Here is a 13,569-nt window from a genome sequence, read left to right as displayed (position 1 = left end):
ACACGCAGAAAGAATGGAGCCCTCAGACGTGCTGGGAGCAATGCCTGGTTTCAGGAGCGATTTCCACCAGGATTTGCAGGGGGAAGGAGGAGGGAAGCAGGAGTGGGGCCATGGCTGCTGCAGGGCTGCGGCACGCACTGCCAGCTCTCCAGGCCAGGCGACATGAGAGGCCATGCTGGGATGGATGCATGGCCGCAGCCACATCCAGGACTGCGGTAAGCACCTCCGAGCCGGTGCCTGGAGCTAGCACGCTGAGAGGGGCTTCACACCTGTGACGGAGCCAGGGTGTTCAAGAACCACTGGGTTTTCAAGGCTTTGAGATCGGAGCCCTAACTGCTTTTAGTAGTCTGGCTTCTATTTACAGGCGTAAATGGAGCCTGCTTCATTCAAAAATTTTAGGAAGTCCACCCCAGGTCCCCACTAACGCAAGTCCTGGCTTGCCCTTGGCTACATACACATGCCACAGTGGCATTACTGCTGTGTCCACGGCTCGACAGGAGTTACTCCATTGCACAGACAGACACGGACTCGCAAGAGCTTCTCAAATCTTTAAAGAGCCTCAGAACAAAACTGAAAGGAAACTATTGATAATAATCAGTGTCATGGTAGGAAAATAAATAACCAAACTGTATGGAAAAGCAGCCTTGTCAAGGGAATACATATTCTGTTCTCATATTTGTTTTAAAGCTTTAAGAGGTGAAGGTAAACATTGCAATGCGTGAGTCCTGCAAAGAGTCCATCTGCATGGTGCTCACATAAGAACCTCATGATTAGGAAACTGCATTCCCAGGGGATGATATGTACATTTGTTAATGAGGTCTGCAATGAGGAAGGCAAATATTTCAGGTCTTGTCTGGTCTTCCGGCAGCGTTCAAGACTGAGTTTTGCTGACCAGTGTTGTCCCATGTGCTGTGTGTGGGTCAGAACGGCTGCATTTCCAGAGACTTCTGGAGATTGCTGTGTGGCATAGCAATTCTGTGAAAATTCATCAAGCAAGTTGGAAGCTATCTCCTCAAAGCACTGAAACGAGGGTGCTGGCAGTACTACTTAGTCAACACATATGGCGCTTTGCTATGATTTCCATTTCAGAGTGTACTATCACTTATTCTCTGTTTTTCTCACAGCTGCTCACTCCCAGTGTTAGCACACCCAGAATAGCCTGCTGGCGTATAAATAGGGTTCTCCCTCTGCCGCACATGGCGGTGCTGCAGACTGTACCGCTCCCCACTTAATTTTAAGACTGTGTTAATGCCATTAATATCGTTATGTGTCTTCCCGTCCCCAAGAGCCTGAGGCACCGCAGGTTCCTGGCGTCGCTCATTCTAGGGAGTAGGACAAATAACAAAACATATAGTTACATCCCAATTTAATCAGCAGGGAAAGCAATATCAAGAAAAAAAGATCTCACTACCTAGGCGATCTTAATAACTCCAAGTATCTACCACATGATTCTCATGAGGTGCAAAACGAGCACTCATTAAAGCAGCCTCACCTATAAAGGAGAAATATTGTCTTCAAAGAAACCCTGGGCTTTGGGCAACACAGTTCTCCAAAGTCAAGCTCGTGGTACATCACCACCAGATCCTGACTACATGACTACTTTGGGCATTGTCACATTGTCACATGTCAGTAACAGTGCCCCAAGAGCTTCAGAGGAAAGATTAGGGTAGAGCACAGCATGCAAAAAATATTATTATTATTATTGAACAGATTCTAATAGTGAACACATAAAAGAGGTACCAAGAAATACTGAAGCTTCTGCTTTTTTCTGCAGCCTGATACATAATTTCTGTTTTCAGTATGTCCTTGGAAGAAGTTGGAAAACTGTGTTTTGCTCTCAAAGTAATTTTCCTTTTTCCATTTGGCAGATTCCTTGCCATGATGAACAAAGATGAAACAAAAAAATTATGCACAAATCAATAGATTTTTTTTTCCTCTCTCTGCCCTGACTTATACAACCACTAGTGTCAGGGCATTATTGTAAGAAAAATATTTACATTCTATATTTTTACGGACTCTTGTATGATGGGATCTTGAAGTCTGGGTGGCACTTCTAAATGTCACTGTAATAAAAGGCAAATATAAATTAGAGGTGTTTGAACTGTTTTCCTCAATGTATTTTTAACCAATAATTACTTTTTAACCAAAATAATAAATACTCTCTGGTCTAAAACTTCTAGTTTTCCAAACAATAAACCTGACAATCAATTTAAAATAGCTGCTTGCACTGTCAGCAAAAGTTAAGATTAGATTTTTTGAAAACTAAAACACTCCAAAACATTCCAAACCAAAACATTTTCTATTTTTATGAATGGTCAAGAATTTTAATAATTGTACACAACAAAATATGCTTTCCAAAAATACTGGGAGAAATGATGGTCATGTTTCCAACCACTTGGTTAAAATAATAGTACCACACAAATGCTCCCTCTGTTGGTTGATTTTCAAAACCTATTGCAAATATCACAGTAGCATGCATTAAGAGAGTATTTTTCTCTTTGCAGGAAAAAAAAAAACAAAAACAAACCCAAAAAACCCCCAAACTCCATAAGCCAAATTGTGGCACACAAGAATAATTTGTTCAAATTATTGCCAATCTGCAAAACAAGATTAATTAAATTTTAGCAGCCATGAAGCCAAATTATTTGGTACCAGAACTAAATAGTATTCACACATCAGAACTCTTAAAATTTAATTTTGGAAGGTTTGCAGGCTCATTTTTTCTGGACCAGGAAAAGTGCTCTCTTGCAGTGGAAAGAATACTACCGTTATTCTATTTTCTTGTGGAGTGAAAAGGCACCACTGTGTATCATTAAGAAAACAGTTCTCTATTAGCATTGACAACAATAATACTAAGGAGGAATTTGAGAGTTTTGTTTATGCACATTAGATTTCCAATAAGTAGTTCTTTAGGAGCTGGAGTGGTTTTGTGCAGCGAGGAGCATTCCCGAGCCTAACAGTTGCCATCAAGGAAAAAAATTCTGTTTCCATGGAAACGTCCGAGGTGGACCAAGCATGGATTAATCAAAATACAATGGAGCCTTTTTGCAAGGTACTAGAAAAAAATCCAGTTTAAAGTGAGCACCGCTGCTCTTTCCTTCCATTCACACTGGAAAGCATGGGAAATTCTCCCCAAATGTCTATGTGACATATAGTTTAATTAGCACGGTAAAAAGTTAGGTTTTCTTACATTCATAATTAGTGTGTGGTTGTGAACTAGGAGCCAAGGATATATTAACATGAAAAAAGAGAGGGAGTGAAATCAATAATTTAAAATTGCATTTATATTCCTCTTTTATTTGCTACTGATTTTATCAAGTGGCTTTTTTATGTTTAAAACATTTTAATAACTTTTTCTGTATTCTTAGTACTGCAGGCTCATTTCTTAGTACTGAAGGCACATTCTGGTATTCAAAATCCAAGCTATAGGTTAGGGATTTTTTTTTTTTGGTTATGATTATACATGATATTATATCATTCTCAGCTACCACCAGAGGAGAACTTTCTGCCACCAGAATTTAGCTGCGAGTTCTGCCATTGCCCAGGGATGAACAAAAGAGACCACGTAAAAGCCAGCCTCCCTTCGCCAATGTTCTCAACAAAGAGAAACGACAACACCGCTCCATTTTTATAAGAGCACTTCCACTGAAGCAGTTCTTTTGTCAGTTCTTTGCGTTAGCAAAATAGACACCTTTTTTTACAATAGCTGAAGTTTTTTCTAATTATTATTGGAAGATGTTCAAAAATACTCTGAAGGTGTAAAAGCAGCACGCAATAATTACAATAGAAACCAACAAATGTCAAATGACTGTAAACCCTCCATTTGTACACCACAACATGATACTAATGTCAGAGACACAGAATGCACTTCCACTTCTAATCCTACCTCGGAGTGAGGCTCCGCTCTGAAAAATTGCCAGCAATAGCATTGGCAGGGTTCCACTTTTGTGTTTTTCAAAGGTTTGGTAGCAAATACACTCACAGATTTTGTTCCTCTTTATTTTATTACTTTCCAGCAGGGATCTGAGAATCAAGCTGGGTTTTCCATCTCCAGCATCACCATTAGTAATAAAGGCTATGTCGGCCAAATTATGATCACAATAATCTGTGTGTAGTCCCTCTGTTATTAAGTGATTTGCTCAGACGTTACTTGGTGAAGAAGTCCCTGATTGGCAAGCTGCACACGTGGATACCTTGGTGCACGAGGAGGATGAGCACTACCGGCTCCCGCAGGTTTAAATGAAGTAGAAAGCAGCAAATGCTTCATTTCTGCCATTCAGGCGGGCATATATGACTCTGAATACACAACAGCTTGGTTCATGCAACCACGCAGCGCAGCGGCACATCCTAAGAAACAGATTACAGTCAGTTATTACTTACATTTGAGAAATGTTCATAACACGCTAGATATCGTCTGGGCAGATAAGCCGGCGTAGTTGCTTTCAGGGCAGTTTAGGGGCACACACACCCCACTATGCATGCAGTGGTGGTATGCGCAGAAGGTGCATGGGGCACCACAGCGGACCAGGAGCAGGAGGAGTTGCCCAGCGCAAGTTCAGGTGAGTCTTTGCAAGGGCATGGGCATGCCAAGCGGCACAGATGTCCACGCCAAGGTGCAGCCACGGGAGCCAGGGACATATGGAAACACAGCTTCCACTCCAGTGAAAACATGGCCACAAGTCTAGGGCACAGGGAGGAATTAACTCTTAAAGGACTGCAGGAGAGGCCGGCACACTCCCATTGCTGGAGGCTGCCCTCCTAGCCCAGCTGCCAAACTGGTCTGGAGGGGCAAGAACACCCCCAGCACGGCAGGACCAGCACAGCTGGCTGGAGGGATGGTCAAGCCACACGGCAAACACAAACCGTGCGGCCGAGCAGCGCGGGCTCCACATTGGGGCTGTGTGTGCTGGGTGACACAGGGGCTGGGAAGCATGAGAGGTTTTGGGAGGCCAGGTGGAAGCAGGTTTGGGACGTTTCCCTGTGCCCTGCTTAGGCACTGCCTCCAAGAGCTTGCAGACCCTTGCCCTTAGCTCTGCCTGCTCCATGCCACATGCCTACACCAGCCCACCTCCCTCAGAGGCTGCTCCCTCTCCCACCAGCCCTTTCCCCTCTGTGTAGGGGCACACTGAGCCTTTGGGGCTATGGCTGCACCAGTGAGGTGGAGGAGCTGAGTCTGGGGTGATCCACAGGGAAGAGGAGAGGTGGCCCTGGGGACCATTCCGAGGAGTCTGGCATGTGGCTTCTGCTGTTCTCACAGGGCTAGGTCCCTGCTGGGTGTTCGATGGCCAACTCCAGCTCTCTCAGCTCACAGGAAGCAGGTGATCTCCTGCCCCCAGCAGCCTGCAAAGAGGAGGAAAGGTTTTATTTACCATTTCTTTGGTTTGTGTCTGAACCAGATTGAGACCAATTTCTTTCCCTCAATACATAGTCTTCCCCCCTCAGCTAGTAGAAAGTGCTTTGGGTGCAGCAGCTGTTCACAGAAGTGACCTCTTTTTCTGGCCTTTTTCAATATAAACATGCCTAAAATGGCAAAATCACTAAGAAGGTGCAAGGAAAGCCGACAGGTACTTGCCCCGCTTCCCCACCAGCTCTGCTGATGCAGGCTGCCAGGACCCCACCTCGCACCGCGCAAGCCTGTGTCAGAGTTGGCAAAAGTTAGCCAAAGCCGTGATGTTAGGCTCACCAAACCAGCATTTCCTAATGCGACTTCTTTTCACCAGGAAATATTGATTGGCCCTGGTGGAAATGACCCTTCAGAACAAACACCTCCCTACGACGGAGTCTCATTCGCTGGGAAATGAAGAGAAAAGAGGCTGAAGAAGTGACTTTCTCCTTGCTACCCACGACATTACCCGCAGGCTAGTACAAGACTTTTTTTCTTCAGGCAGACACAACTTCTCTCGATATTTAACGCTTCAAACACTGGCTTCTTTATCGCGCTACATCATATATACCCGCAGCGCAGGGATGGGGACGAGCCGCCTGCCTCACTCGGGTGACAAGGGACATCTAGCGGCATCGCGGCTCCCGGCACCGCGCACACGGCGCCCGGCTCAGGCCGCAGGGACAGCCAGCCCCGCTGCCCCAGCAGACACAGCCACCTCACCTGGCCCCACGGTATCCCACCCCACCGCAGTGAAACCCCATGGCTGCTACGGGGAGCGTCAGCTCTCTGCCTTCCCCAGCCTCCTCGCATCTCACCTCTACGCGCAGAACTACCGCCCTTTGCCGCCTCCTCCTCTCTCGGTCGGGTCTGCTCAGCTCTTTCGGTCCTGCTCCACCGTTAAGTTTTCTTAATAGTATATTATATATATCATAATATATTCGCAGTAAGGGGCTGGTTATCTCAGTGGCGAAGGCCTGTAATGGATAAGAATGCATGTAGACTGCTCCCTTTATCCGGAGAAACATACAGCTTAGGAGGAACGCATGTCTGTGTAAAAGTAAAATAAATCAGAACATAGTTAGAACAGGACTCTTGAAAATTGCAACCACATGTCCTGGAAAGATTTTCATTTTGTTTAATTAAAAAAAAAAAAAATAATGGCATGACATCCAGCTCAATTATTTACATCAGTAATAAAGAGTCAAGACGCTGTCATTAGAAACAGACCAGTACATACTGAAGAAATCAGTTTCCCAGAATTTCAATTTCCTTCACAAGCAATGGCTTGTTGCATGGCTTTTCTCACATCAGTGTGTGCTCCTGGTGAGGGAGTGGGTCCAGGCCCCTGGTAGGGAGAGACCAAGCTCTGGAGACTTGGGGAAGAAAGGAAGGGTGGCTAGGGGCAAGAAGGGAAGGTGCAAGGGCATCCGAGTCCAGATCAGACCTGTCAGGTAGTTGTTTCATTGGGAAGGAAAATGCTACAGGTGGTAAAACACAAAGCCCAGGAAGTGGTCTTTTAACTACTCACTAGTCAGAGCGGAGCTTTATAGGATTTCTGCAAGTCTCCAGCTGGACGGTGGGCAGCAGTACTGAGAACCAGTCCTAATCTCTCTTTCCTTCGGAGCATGCGTGTTATTTTATTTTTGATCACCTTAGAAAATTTGTTGCAGGGGTTCTTCAAGTGGAGCACCTCACCCAAAAGGGACGCCCCATTCTCGTACATCTCCCATCGTTTCTGTGCTTTGTTTGGTGGCTCTCCAGCTACTTCTGGCTTCCCACCCTCAAGCTTCCAGACATGCCGTTAGTGACTCAAATAAGTTCCTGCTGTTGACCAAATCTGTGATTTTCTCTTTATTTTTAATGAACAGACTTTAACTGTTATTTTATAGGTTCAGCCATAATTGGTACAAATAAAATGTTAAAATGACAGACCCTGAAAGACTCATAACGAGCAATGTAAATGACAAAACTCTTATAAAAAACCCAAACCCTTTGTGAAATGAGGTTATAACACCAAATAAAAACTTCTCTGTACTCAGCAATTTAAAGTAAAACATGGCAATTAGGTGATTTAAGCAATGAACATGCAAAGAAGGAATCCAGCTGAATGCCATGTAATATCCAAACTGTAAACACAAGTATTACAATACCGTTTCTTACTATAGAACTTTATTCTTGTTGCATTTATAATGTCATTAGATTAAATCTATCTTCATATATGAATGTGCTCTTACTGTCAGCAAGTGGAAAACCAGAACGGGTCCTGTGTGGGAGGAGATGGGGGAGAGAGAAAGGCCAGGAGGATCAGCTGGGGTTTGGAAGGCTGGATTATCTATCATCTCCCGAACACTGAGGTGATGTTACATGTTGTGACTTAGGTCAACCTAACAGCTTGTTGTCACTGAAAGGGGATGGTTATACTTCGCTCTCCCTTGCACGCTTCCTTGTGTCAGGTCTGACACTCACTTCTCTTGATAGAAAACCAACTTAACCAGCAAAACTAATGTCCCCGTTCTCCCACTCCCACAAAAGCTAGTTAAAAATGAGTTGTGAGAGAAGTCGACTGAGTGGCACTTGCAGGTGTTTGCAGCACACATCTGCTATAATGTAGTTACCATTTTGATCTGCTTTGAGTGCTTCTTTCTCCGCCTACAGCTATTACAATAATTTTCTGGAATATTCAGAAGCATTTGCTAAGAACCAAGAACCCCAAACTCCTTAAATTGTTTGAGCTCAGAGCAGTAGTGGTTTTGTGCTTAGTTATGGAGGTCTAGGGCCACATATGGCTCATTGCTACTGGGTATAGCTTTTACCCCATGTAAGTGCTTATATGCAGGAGCCAAATTAGAAATTAGAATAGCCTCTGCTGTCCTCGCTCTTCTTCCTTTTCCAGACTGTTAGAAAATAGGACTGTGAGTGTATCTGGGAGGGACATGGCTAGTATACAGGTGAGTAAGTGAACACTACAGTAGCAGCAGAGGGTTGGGATATTGTCATGTTTGCACCAGGTGCAAACACAGGGAAGAGGCCCAAAAACATGGGCCAGGCCCTCAGAAAATATTGAGTTTTGTTTTGAAAAAATGAAATTTCTTAAATTAAAAACTCCCTTTCTGTTTATTTGCCTTCTGCTTTCTCAGATGTTAGGCAATATGTGAATTTCACTTTCAAACCATTCTCAGCACCCTCAGGAATCAGGATATCACAGACTTGAAAAACTGACTGAGATTGTCCCCTAATTGCTCAAATTTCCCACTCCTGACATTTAGCAAAGCACCTGACTGCCGCAGGACCCACAATGTAAGCAGCGCTGCACTTGCATGCAATTTCTCCTCTGCTGAGCAGAGTGCGGTGGCCCTCCTGTCCCCAATGGTGCCCAGGGCCACCTCGGGGCTCCCAGATGGGGCTACAGTGGCAGGCTGCCTGGGAGCTACTTTTGTCATAGGATTTATAAGCTTCACCTGAAAAAACCCTCCCAAAAACCTGAGGTTTCAGTTTCACAGAAGGAGTTTTGATGTTCCTGTCTTTCAAAGTAGCATCAAAATGCCTTTTTTTTTTTTTTTCCCCCTGCCTAGTTTAGATTTCCTTATGAAGGCATTGGGGAAAAAAAACCAAACCACATGAGTGAAAGAGTAACAGAGGGCTGGAAGCGATGCTAAACCTGCTGGGTGGCCAAAGTTCTCCAACCTCGACTTAGAGACCTCGCGTGGCTGCAGTCCACCTGTGCCTCAGCCTGGGCTTGTCACGTATGTTTAAGAATAGCTGATTTATTTGTTTCCCTCTCGTGTTCTGTTCCAAAAAAAATTATGCAGAACATTTGTGGCTGGGAGGAAGCAGAAAATGGCCCTTTGGGAGGTGCAAGAAACCCACAGAAACCCTGACTCATCAAACTCACTTTCAGTTTGTTTGGCTGCCTGTCTCCTCCTGTCCCTCCCTTTTTTTCCCTCTGCAAACTTCCCCTGATCATCTCTCCCAGGTTTCTTGCTTTACCTATTCACCTTCTTTCCCCTTTCTCTGCAAGGCTCTCTGAATCTTTTTTTTTTCTTTTTTTTTTTGCCTTCCCTAGTTTCCTACTCCCCATCCATGTCCCCTCTCCTGCTACCTCCTGCAAACACTGTAACCGCCTAGAAAAAGACTGCAGGCCAAAAAGGGAAAGAGACAGGGAAAAGACAAAGTCTCATGGAGCAAAACAAAAATGAGAATACCTTCTCATAGGAAACTTTTAAAGAAACAGACTTGTCTTTTCCATTTGATATTTCTCTTGGAAAAAAAAAAATCCATTTTTTCCTATTAAAGCGTTTCACTGAAATTCTAATAAAATGAAACTTACATGTACACCTGTACGTTCTCTTCTTTTTCTTACCCTCCCCATTTTCTTTCCCTTTTTTCTGACCAAAACCACTGTGTGGTACCCTGTGCAGAAATACATAAACCACCATTTCATTTTCCCCAGAACTCATTGTGGCTGTAACACATATGAGCATCTCAAATTTGTAGCTGGCAAATTGCTGCCACAACTGAATGATTAAAAAAATCCCAGGGAGCACACGACACCTTTCATGGCCCTTCCACTGCTCAGAGCAGAAACCTTCTCCTCCCTCCGAGCAGCCAGCCCTGGGAGATCAGGAGACACACAGAGCTTTAAAACAACATTAACAATTAGTTTTGAAATGAACGTGAGAAATGTCGCAAAGAAAGGTAACCGGCATGGGCTTGCCTGCGCACAACGGAATATTATTTCGGTATGGAAACAAGGACTACCAAACTGAGATATTACTGCTAAGTACCCAAACCATCAGCAAAAGGGATGCTGTGTTTTAAGTACCGATGCCCTCAGAATTAAGCTTACAGGAGCAAGCCCCCACGCACAGCCGGTACCCCTGGCAGGCCGGGCTCCGCAGCCAGCAGTTGGCACTGTTGCTCCACGGGCGAAGCGACGGGCAGCACCAGGCAGGGATGCAGCAGCAGCAGCAGCAGCAGCAGCACCACGCAGAGTGCAAGCCCACAGACAGGCCTTCTCAGCATCACCTGCAAACACAGTCATGATACGCATTGCCTGCACATGAGCGTACCCACGCTGAATACACGCGCCGTGCAGACGTGTCACCAGAAAGGAGAAAAGATTTCCGTCGTGCATACAAGTACCACCCTTGCTTAGGCCCTACAAGTGCAAATCTAATCTGTCCGGTGAGACAGGTGGAAAACAGAGCGATGTGCCGCAAAAGAGCTGGGAAATTCAAATTGATTTGCAGTGTGTCACAAAGCAGCACATGACAAAATCCTTCACAAAAGCAACAAGGTGATACTTCAAAAGTCACTCCAAGAGTATCTAGAAAATGGAAGCTTTCTTCCAAATGAGAGGGACCCTCCTCTCCTTCAGGGGTTTGCTGTTTGCAGTGCAGCCCAAAGTAGCGATAGTTGGTGTAGATGAGTGAGGCAAGGCCAGAAGAGGGGATATCACAACAGAAAGGCAGCCCTACAGAACTTGCTGATACAAAGAAAATGGCGTTTGCTAACTTTTCCCATTGCAGAGCCCTTCAGTACCTCACAAGCCTTGGAAAAGTCATGGCACAGCAAAAGGTAAAGTGAAATCCTGTGACTTTACAACTACCTTTTTTTTTTTTCAGAAATTGAGGAGGTTAAAATAAATTATATTTGTGCAGCCGGGGCAGGGAGAGTCTCACTGGGGAAAAAATACTACCCCCACCCACATATCTGCTCTTCATGGATTTTAGTACATCTTGGCAAAAATGTTAAGTAAGGAAGAATGCGTAAAAATTAAATAAGAACACGTTAAATTTTCAAAAATCAAAATATAATCAATTGGAAACATCTGGGAGGTGAGAAGGAAGGAATTTAAAAAAAAAAAACAACAAACCACATTTCATTGTGAATCTATGGAAAAGGAAACCACTTCAGTACGTCGCGTGGGGAATTTTATCCATCTCCAAGCACAGGAGCATGAAAGCTTGTCTGAAGAAAGAGTATGTGTCTGAGCTCTGCCTGTGCTCCCTGCTCAGCACCAGAGCTATTTCATCTCTGAGGGCGGTTCTGTAATCAAGGTAATGACTGGCCTTGAGCACACACAAGCCAGAAAGGCAGAGAAAAGTCTGGGCTAAATAAATTAGATGGTTAAGGGTGAGAGATTCTTACTCAAGGTCTTTCTGCTGGTCACTGGTTTGAGGAGGAAAAAAAGACCTCAAAAAAAAAAAAAGGAGACAAAATTATTGAGAAACAGCAAAGAGACATTCAAAGAAATGAATTTGGGGGTTCAGAAAAGAAAACTGGCCAAGGAGCTAGAGCAGAAGTTTCCCTGTGCATTAAAAACCCCCCAAGAACAAGAGACAGCTTTGTCTAATAATGTGCCACAAGAAAAACATGGCAACAGCGGCAGCAAAATCCTTCCCTGCTGTGATTGCAGCAGCAGCAATTCCAGAACACTTCGGGGGGGGGCACATATACATTGCATTTGGTGTAATAGCCTGAAAAATAAGTAATTAGTTCTTTTACATTGAGGAAACGATGCATTTCGTAGACTGGGGAGAAAGAAGAGGCAGTTTAGCAATACATTACCATGTCTGCCTGTTGCAATGATCCTCATCAGGGAGGACCATCCCTTTGGGAGCTGCACCTGAGTTTCTCTACCAGTTATTGGCACAGCCTCAAAGATCATTTTGCCAAAGAAAGAGTTGTCTTTCTGTGAGTACATTCCCTTAGAGCAAACCTACCACCAACTGCATAATATCTACCAAGGAAAATCTTTGTAAATCCTAACAGAAAATAGGATGATATTAGCGATCCTCTTTTAATCTCCCTTCAATATTTATTCACTGTGTTGTCTTGCATTGCTGCCTGTAGTTACATACATTCGCTTTAGTCACAGCAGTATATAAGCCTGTGAATAAGGGGGATACAGTGTTGTCTCTTTTAGTTTTACACCATGCTAAGGCCCCAACTATTGGGGAGGTGATATATGACTGAGAAAATCAATGCCCAATATTGAGAAATCAGCAGCCAATTTCTGTATGTCTGTGTCATACAGCGGGGTCTCACTGCACTGCCTAAGTCATGAATGTCTTACATATTCTGTGTATTCACATATAAAATTCAAATTACAAAGTTTAAATTAATTTTGATTATGGTCTGGGGTCTCCACGTGCAAAGACAGAGGCCATATAAAATCCATCAGGCCAAGTCAGAAAGACAGCATTGGTTTTGCACCAGTTATGCCCATTTTGCATTTGGAAGCCCTACTACCGTCACAGGGATTGCTGCACGGAGACTAAGAGCTGAACTTTGCCTGTATCCAGTAATTAAAGTCGGGAGTTTCTTTCACACGGGAAACATGACACAAGACACCTTTAATCTCACTGCTGCCTCTGCCCACCACTTTCGAGGAAGCTGCAGCAACAGTGGAAAAACTAGATGCCTCTAGTTACATGGAAATCTGGATCTTAAAATACCACCACTAGACATCCCCTTAGCTCCAGCCAACCAAGCAGAGGTGCTTCTGTAGCCCTGACAGCTTCTTCCAGCCGCCCTATGCAACACCAGCGGCCACGGCAGAGCAGCACAGGCATACGAGTGCAAGTGGCAGGAGCAAGGACTCTCCAGGGACTCTACCTACAGCCTCGCTGTTTCTAGACCATGTTAGCTGCATGCGTGATTTATGTGCTACAGTCACACCCCATGTTTGCCAAGCAGAGACATACCTTAAGTGTTAGCAGTTGGTGAGAAGAATGGATCCATTCAGGCCTGGTCACAGCTTGCCATTGCCTTCTCAGCTGCCCGGGGAAAGCCACCGAGGTGGATCTGCACCAATCCTGATCCCAGCAGGTCTGGAAATTTCCTCTGATACCCTAATTAAGAAGCCCAGGTTCAGCCGGTGTAAGGCAAGGCAGCTGTCAAGGGAGTGATGCCAGTTTACGCTCTCTGTGAATGGCCCTTACCTTTCAGAAGAGAAAATCTTACATTCCCCACATCCTGCCTGTGACATGAGGTTAGATAAAATATGTTTAGGAGGCATGACCTGGCCTGTGGCCTGGCTGTCTGACCACAGTAACCGCACTCTTTCCTTATAAACAGGACACTGTTCCTTCTGGGTATCTGTGATTTGCTAATTCAGCTTTATTCAGCTCACTAGAATTATTATTTTTTTTTTAAATGCATTTTCCAAAATCAAAGCA

General features: G+C 44.5%; 1 long non-coding RNA gene across 1 annotated transcript; it reads right to left on the bottom strand.

Annotated features, from left to right (window-relative positions):
• Positions 1-5,739: 5,739 nt before the first annotated feature.
• On the bottom strand, positions 5,740-13,163 carry LOC127026245 (uncharacterized). The gene is made up of 3 exons (XR_007767732.1): positions 13,096-13,163; positions 6,202-6,360; positions 5,740-5,790 (listed from the first exon to the last, which is right to left on the bottom strand). It is a non-coding gene; the product is annotated as an uncharacterized LOC127026245 (long non-coding RNA).
• Between the last annotated feature and the right edge of the window lie 406 nt (positions 13,164-13,569).

This window comes from Gymnogyps californianus, chromosome 1, assembly GCF_018139145.2.
Source record: "Gymnogyps californianus isolate 813 chromosome 1, ASM1813914v2, whole genome shotgun sequence".
In the NCBI taxonomy this organism is placed as follows: domain Eukaryota; kingdom Metazoa; phylum Chordata; class Aves; order Accipitriformes; family Cathartidae; genus Gymnogyps; species Gymnogyps californianus.
The sequence above is the reverse complement of the archived record's forward strand: the minus strand, read 5'-3'. Positions and strand labels throughout refer to the sequence as shown.